The 8,848-nt window shown below is 36.7% G+C and overlaps 1 pseudogene; it reads left to right on the top strand.

Moving 5' to 3' along the window:
* Window positions 1-234: 234 nt before the first annotated feature.
* Window positions 235-1,858, top strand: LOC136385371 (L-lactate dehydrogenase A chain pseudogene; annotated as a pseudogene).
* Window positions 1,859-8,848: the final 6,990 nt, after the last annotated feature.

Genomic DNA, 8,848 nt, shown 5'->3' with positions numbered 1-8,848 from the left:
TTGAATGACAAGATAACCTGGACATGTTTTCTTTGAATATATGTACCCTGGTTTATTGATGTCATCCCATTAAAATTAATAAAATTTATTGATAAAAAAAGTTCATCCTCAAAACCAAGCTGCATTTCAGCTGGTTGATTAATAAAATTTAACCTGCCCCCCCCTCAAAATAGAAATATTCAAACTAATGCAGAACAAGAACCTTCAACCAAGATTACTTAACCAACCGGAGCCACTGCTGCCAAGTCCAGACCCAACACTGTGCGCCACCAACACCCACCCTCCTGATTCCTTTTGTTTCTAAGTCCAATATGGCAACTCTCAAGGATCAGCTGATTGTGAATTTTCTTAAGGAAGAACAAGCCCCCCAGAATAAGATTACAGTTGTTGGGGTTGGTGCTCTTGGCATTGTCTGTGCCATCAGTATCTTATTGAAGGACTTGACAGATGAACTTGCTCTTGTTGGTGTCATGGAAGACAAATTAAAGGGAGAGATGATGGATCTTTAACATGGCAGCCTTTTCCTTAGAAGACCAAAAATTGTCTCTGGCAAAGACTATAATGTGACTGCAAACTCCAAGCTGGTTATTGTTACAGCTGGGGCATGTCAACAAGAGGGAGAAAACCATCTTAATTTGGTACAGTGTAACGTGAACATCTTTAAATTCATCATTCCTTATGTTGTAAAATACAGTCCCAACTGCAAACTGCTTATTGTTGCCAATATAGTGGACATCTTCACCTATGTGGCTTGGAAGATAAGTGCCTTTCCCAAAAACCACGTTATTGGAAGTGGTTGCAATCTGGATTCAGCCTGGTTCTGTTACCTAATGGGGAAAGGCTTGGAGTTCACCCATTAAGCTGTCATGGATGGGTCCTTGGAGAGCACGGAGACTCTAGTGTGCCTGTATAGAGTGGAGTAATTGTTGCTGGTGTCTCCCTAAAGAATCTTCACCCTGAGTTAGGCACTGATACAAATAAGGAACAGTGGAAAGAGGTTTAAAAACAGGTGGTTGAAAGTGCTTATGAAGTAATCAAACTGAAAGGCTACACATCCTGGGCCATTGGACTGTCTGCAGCAGATTTAGCAGAAAGTATGATAAAAAATCTTAAGCGAGTGCATCCAATTTTCACCATGATTAAGGGTCTTTATGGAATAAAAGAAGATGTCTTCCTTAGTATTCCTTGCATCCTGGGACAGAATGGCATCTCATGTTGTGAAGGTGATTCTGACACCTGAGGAAGAGGCTAGTTTGAAGAAGAGTGCAGATAACCTTTGGGGATCCAGAAAGAGCTGCAGTTTTAAAGTCTTCTAATGTACCATTTCACTGTCTAGGAAACAACAGAATTTTAGTTGGAGGTTGTGCATATTGGTTTTTTTGTCTGATCTGTGACTAAAAACATCAGTTTCCTAAAGATAGAAATAGTATGGTTCAGAAAACCCCGCGTCTGTATCCTGATGCAAGCTGGTACTTATCTGGTGTAGTCCTAAACTAGTTAGTATGAAATAATAGTTCCACCTCCTCAAAGGCACCACTGCCAACGTTGAACACAACACAGTTGGCCTTCATACTAGACGTGTGTTCACTGAGTGTTATATAATTGTGGTTCCTTTATCCAACATGCCTGGTCCAACCTTTTTTTCTCTAATCAATCACATCCTCCAATCCAATGTATAAAGCCAATACTGTATGTCTTGTGCATAACTGTTCTAAAGGACATTATTTTGTGTACTCTATATCAGATTAGTGTACATTGCCATATAATGTAAAGCAAAAAGTCTACAAATAGTGCAGCCAACAATCCAAGTGTCATACCAACTAAAATACCAAATAAACCTTGAACAGTGAAAAAAAAATTACTTTACCCAGCAAGGCTATCATTTAAAATCAAAGGAGAAATAAAAAGCTTCCCAGACAAAAAAAAAACAAAAAACAAAAAACCTCAAAGAATTCATTACAACCAAACCAATGTTGCAGGAAATGTTAAGGGGCCTGTTGTAAACAGATCAAAGTGGGGGGAAAAATATAGCAAAAAAGGAATACAGCTTTAAAAAATAAAATGGCAATAAACAACTACATATCAATAATAACCTTAAATGTAAATGGATTAACTGATCCGATCAAAAGACATAGGGTAGCTGCATGGATAAGAAAACAGGACCTGTACATATGCTGTCTACAAGAGACACACCTTAAAACAAAAGATGCACATAGATTAAAAATAAAAGGATGGAAAAAAACTATTTCATTCAAATGGAAATGAAAAAAGCTGGGATAGCAGACAAAATGGACTTAAAACAAAGGATATAGTAAGAGATAAAGAAGGCTACTACATAATGATAAAGGGAGTAATCCAACAGGAAGATATAACTATTATAAATATCTATGCACCTAATAGAGGAGCACCTAAATATATAAAGCAGACTTTGATGGATATAAAGGGCGAGATCAATAGCAATACTATAATAGTAGGACATTTCAATACCCCACTAACATCACTAGATAGATCCTCAAAAAAGAAAATTAACAAAGAAACAGCAGACTTAAAAGACACACTAGATTAACTCAATTTTATAGATATCTTCAAAACCTTTCACCCTAAAGCAGCAGAATATACATTCTTTTCAAGTGTTCATGGTACATTCTCTAGGCTAGACCACATGTTGGGGCACAAAAGTGGTCTCAACAAATTTAAGAAGATTGAAATCATCTCAAGCACTTTCTCTGATCACAATGGCATTAAACTAGAAATGAATCACAACAGAAAAGCTCAAAAATTCTCAAACACATGGAAACTAAATAGCAGGTTGTTAAATAACAAATGAATTAAAAATGAGATCAAAGAAGAAATAAAAAATTTCTAGAAATGAATGACAACGGGCATAAAACAACACAAAATTTATGGGACACAGCAAAAGCAGTACTGAGAGGGAAGTTCATAGCACTACAGGCACACTTTAAGAACTAGAAAAAGCTCAAATAAACAACTTAACCCTGCATCTAAAAGAACTAGAATAAGAACAGCAAGTAAAGCCCAGAGCTAGTAGAATGAAGAAAATAATAAAAATCAGAGCAGAAATAAATGACGTAGAGGCTAAAGAAACAATACAGAGAATCAATAAAACTAGGAGCCTGTTCTTTGAAAATGTAAACAAGATTGATGAACCTTTAACTAGACTCACCAAGAAAAAAAGAGAGAGGACTAAAATAAATAAAATTAGAAATGATAGTGGAGAAATAACATCTGATACAACAAAAATACAAAATATTGTAAAAAATACTATGAAGAACTGTATGCCAAAAAACTAGACAACCTAAATAAAATGGACAAATTCCTTGAAACATACAATCTTCCAAAAATCAATCTGGAAGAATCAGAACACCTAAACAGACCAATTACACCAAATGAGATAAAAAGAGTTATTAAAAAACTCCCAACAAAGAAAACTCCGGGGCCTGATGGCTTCACAAGTTAATTCTACCAAATATTCAACAAGACCTAACTCCTATCATTTTCAAGCTATTTCAAAAAATTCAAGAGAAAAAAAAGACTTCCAAACTCCTTTTATGAGGTGAGCATAATCCTGATTCCAAAATCAGGCAAAGACAACACAAAGAGAGAAAATTATAGGCCAATATCTCTGAAGAAAACAGATGCTAAAATCCTCAACAAAATATTAGCAAACCGGATCCAATACTGTATGGAAAATATCATACACCATGATCAAGTGGGATTTATACTTAGGAGGCAAGGCTGGTACAATATTTGCAAATTAATCAATGTGATTCATCACATAAACAAAAATAAGGAGAAAAACCACATGATAATTTCAATAGATGCAGAAAAAGCACTTGATAAAATCCAACACTTGTTCATGATCATAACACTCAACAAAGTGGGAATACAGGAAACATACCTCAACATGATAAAAGCCAACTATGACAAACCCACAGCCAACATCATACTCAATGGGCAAAAATTAAAAGCAATCCCCTTAAGATCAGGAACAAGGCAGGGGTGCCCCCTTTCACCACTCTTATTCAACATAGTCCTGGAAGTTCTAGCCACAGCAATCAGACAAGAAGAAATAAAAGGCATTCAAGTTGGAAAATAAGAAGTAAAACTATCATTATTTGCAGATGATATGATATTTTATATAGAAAACCCTAAAGTTTCAGTAAAGAAACTACTGGATTTAATAAACAAATTCAGCAAAGTGTCAGGATATAAAATTAATACTCAGAAATCAAAGGCATTGTTATACACCAACAATGAACAGTCAGAAAGAGACATTAAGGAAACAATTCCATTCACTATTACAAGCAAAAAATAAATAAATAAATAAAGTACCTAGAGTAAATTTAACCAAAGAAACTAAAAACTTGTACTTGGAAAATAATAAAATACTAATAAAAAAAATCAAGGAAGATAAAAACAAGTGGAATCATATACCATGCTCATGGTTAGGAAGAATAAACATCATTAAAATGTCTATATTAGCCTGACCAGGCAGTGGCGCAGTGGATAGAGTGTTGGACTGGGATGCAGAAGACCGGGTTCGAGACCCCGAGGTTGCCAGCTTGAGTGTGGTCTCATCTGGTTTGAGAAAAGCCCACCAGCTTGAACCCAAGGTCGCTGGCTCCAGCAAGGGGTTACTCAGTCTGCTGAAGGCCCATGGTCAAGGCACATATGAAAAAGCAATCAATGAACAACTAAGGTGTTGAAACACTCAATGAAAAAAAACTAAAGATTGATGCTTCTCATCTCTCTCTGTTCCTGTCTGTCTGTCCCTGTCTATTCCTCTCTCTGACTCACTCTCTGTCTCTGTAAAAAAAAATAAATAAATAAATGTCTATATTACCCAAAGCAGTATATAAATTCAATGCAATACCAATTAAAATACCAATGACATACTTCAAAGATATAGATCACATATTCTAAAAATTTATATGGAACCAAAAAGAACATGAATAACCTCAGCAATCTTAAAAAACAAAAATAAAGTAAAAGGTATCACACTTTCTGATATCAAGTTATACTTCAAGGCCATTGTACTCAAAACAGCCTGGTACTGGCATAAGAACAGGCATATATATCAATGGAAGAGAACAGAGAACCCAGAAATAAACCCACAGCTTTATGGACAACTGACATTTGACAAAGGAGGTAAGGAAATACAATAAAATAAAGACAACCTCTTTAATAAATGGTGTTGGAAAAATTGGACAGCTACCTGCAAAAATATAAAACTAGACCACCAACTTACACTTCACAAAAATAAACTCAAAATGGATAAAAGACTTAAAAGTAAGCCGTGAAACCATAAGCATCTTAGAAGAAAACATAGGCAGTAAGCTCTCTGACATCTCTGGGAGCAACATATTTGCTGATTTATCTCCACAGGGAAGTGAAATAAAAGACAAGATAAACAAATGGGACTATATCAAACTAAAAACTTTTGCACAGCTAAAGACAACAAGAACAGAATAAAAAAACAAACTACACAATGGCTGAACATATTTGACAATACAACTGATAAGGGGTTAATAACCAAAATTTATGAAGAACTTGTATATCTCAACACCAGAAAGACAAACATTCCAATTGAAAAATGGGAAAAAAAATGAATAGACACTTCTCCAAAGAAGACATTCAGATGGCCAACAGGCATATGAAAACGTGCTCAACATCATTAATCATTAGAGAAATGCAAATTAAAACCACTATAAGATATCACCTCACACCAGCCAGAATGGTGCTCATCAACAAAACAACACAGAATAAGTGCTGGCAAGGATGTGGAGAAAAGGGAACCCTCCTGCACTGCTGGTGGGAATGCAGACTGGTGCAGCTTCTGTGGAAAACAGTATAGAGATTCCTCAGAAAATTGAAAATTAAACTGCCTTTTGACTCAGCTATCCCACTTTTAGGAATATACCCCAAGCACTGCTCTAAAGGAGAAATGCACCTCCGTGTTTATGGCAGCATTGTTCACAATAGCGAAGATCTGGAAACTGACCAAGTGTCTGTCAGAGGACGAGTGAATTTAAAAGCTTTGGTACATATATACTATGGAAATCTACTCAGCCATAAGAAATGATGACATCGGATCATTTACAATAACATGGATGAACCTTGATAATATTATACAGAGTGAAATAAGTAAATCAGAAAAAACTAAGAACTATATGAATCTATACATAGATGGGACATAAAAATGAGACTTAGATACATGGATAAGAATGTGATGGTAAGGGGGGATGTGGGGAACATGGGGCGAGAAGGGAGAGTGAGGGGGTGGGGGAGAGGAGGGGCACAAAGAAAACCAGATAGAAGGTGACGGAAGACAATGTGACTTTGGGTGAGGGGTATACAGCATAATCAAATGTCAAAATAATCTGGAGATGTTTTCTCTCAACATATGTACCCTGATTTATCACTGTCACTGTATTAAATTTAATAATAATAATAATAAATTAATGAATGATGCTTCTCATCTCTCTGTTCCTGTCTGTCTGTTCCTGTCTATCCCTCTCTCTGACTCTCTCTCTGTTTCTGTAAAAAAATAAAATAAAATAAAATTTAGAAATAAAAAATATATTCATGATTATGTGCTATAATAATTATTTAAAAAAAATGCACACCAGTTAACAGCAGAGACAGACTGAGGACACATTTAAAAGGGACCACATTGCAGTATAAAGCAAGTAACAACAAACTTCAAATATTTAAAATTATATAACCCATTTCTTCCTCTCATGACAATTGACCTTGAAATTATTAGTCACAGATAAACCAGGAAGTCCTTACACTTACACTTATAAAATACAATTTTAAATAACCAGTAACATACATTGCTATTGGAATTCTAAAATAATTTCATCAACTAAAAGATAATAATAATTTTTAAAAACTTATGGTGCTCTGACCAGATGGCTCAGTGCATGGAGTGTCCTCCTTGTGTGCCAAGATTATGGGTTTCATCTCTCATCTCAGCACCTAAGAGGAGTGACCAAGAAGTTAACAACTAAATGGAAAAACTAATTGAAATAATAAGTTCATGCTCCTCTCTCTCTCTCTCTCTCTCTCTCTCTCTCTCTCTCATATCAATGTAAAAAATGTAAAACCCAACAGAAAACATTGTGATAGACCTGCAACATGCTTAGTGCATTTCTCTTAACAGAAAGGCAGAAAAAGGAAAGAAAAACAAAAAAAAATACCTTCAGATCTCTCTTCTGATCAAGATTCTATTTTTCACCTAGGAAGAAGAACTACCTTTATTTAATACCAACAATCTCAGTTATGCACCTCACAGTGTTTCCTGCCCATTTCAGACTCCCATGGTTCTTCTCCTACAATAAAATAACTTCACTTTCACTTCCCCAAAACACCTGACTAGCAGTTTTGGGGGGAAACTCCTCCCAAACCTGAAACAGAGGGCTGAGAGGACAATGGACATCTCAGAACACAATGGGTTTCTCTAATTTGCAATCAAGCCTATGAATATTGGAGCCTTCTATCAGAATAGAGTAAATGGAAATTGAGACCTCTCCCTGAAACAGAATAGAATTTCCCATTCACTTTGCTCTCTTTTTTCATTCATATCTAACTTCCTGCCAACACGAACACAATAACTACTACTGAACAGACACTAGAGACCTTAGACAGAACCAGAGCCCTGTGGAACCTAGATGACTTAAGCTGAGAAGTGGACAAACCCACAAACCAAAAAGAAGTCTTGGCAATGAACACCAAACACTGATCTACAGACCCAACCAAGAGTAGGAAACACCAATGCCAGAGACTGACACAGCATCTAGGCCACCAAAGTCCATACATTATGCCCTAGAACTGGAGCTGCTCATAGGCCCCACACTGGAAACTGGGACATCAGGCTACATGCAAAGGGACCCCAGACACCAGGTGAACAGCAGAATACAGATTCAACCATGAACACTGGAGACAGAATCCTGATCTGTGACCAAGACCCCATAACCAAACTTCAGACATGAAGCCAAATGAAAGACCCCACTTGCTGCATGACAGATGCAGGAGCTAAACCTGATACTCACAATGCAAACACAGCTGGGACTCCATAAAAGCATCTCATGACTTCCTAAGTCCAAGCAGCAAGCTTCAAAATATATTTCACTACCAATGTAAATGTAGAATAAAGAAACATCACTAGCATCCCTACCACATTCTACCAAACCCCACAAAAATAAACCAAGTAACTGACAGAGAGAACAGCAGTAATGCTTACCCTTAGCTGACACATGTCCAGGATCTCAGCTGCAGTACTCTCCAGGACTTAGTGTCCTAGCCAATCATGTTACATGCCTGGCTCATTGACACTGTGGTGAATAAAATAAAAAAATGTCCTTATACTTTGAAAGTTCTAGCAGCTGGGCTAATAATAAAATGAAATAATAAGATGAACAAGGGATATTCAATGTATAATAAAGGCTCAAGGGATACTGATATTCCCAAGAATATAAGACAATGAACTTATACTGGGTATATCGAATACTGCAAAATGCCTAACCAGGCAGTGGTGCAGTAGATAGAGCATCAGAATGGGATGCAGAGGACCCAGGTTCAAGACCCCAAGGTCACAAGCTTGAGCGCAAGATCATCTGGTTTGAGCAAAGCTCACCAGCTTTGATCCAAGGTCGCTGGCTTGAGCAAGAGGTTACTTGGTCTGCTGAAGGCCCATGGTCAAGGCACATATGAGAAAGCAATCAATAAACAACTAAGGTGTCATAACAAAAAAAACTGATGATTGATGCTTCTCACCTTTCTCCGTTCCTGTCTGTCTGTCCCTATCTGACTGTCTCTCTCTGTC

The sequence above is a fragment of the Saccopteryx leptura genome, chromosome X, assembly GCF_036850995.1.
Source record: "Saccopteryx leptura isolate mSacLep1 chromosome X, mSacLep1_pri_phased_curated, whole genome shotgun sequence".
NCBI classification, from domain to species: Eukaryota; Metazoa; Chordata; class Mammalia; order Chiroptera; family Emballonuridae; genus Saccopteryx; species Saccopteryx leptura.
Note: the sequence above shows the minus strand (reverse complement) of the source record. Positions and strands in the feature narration are given on the sequence as shown.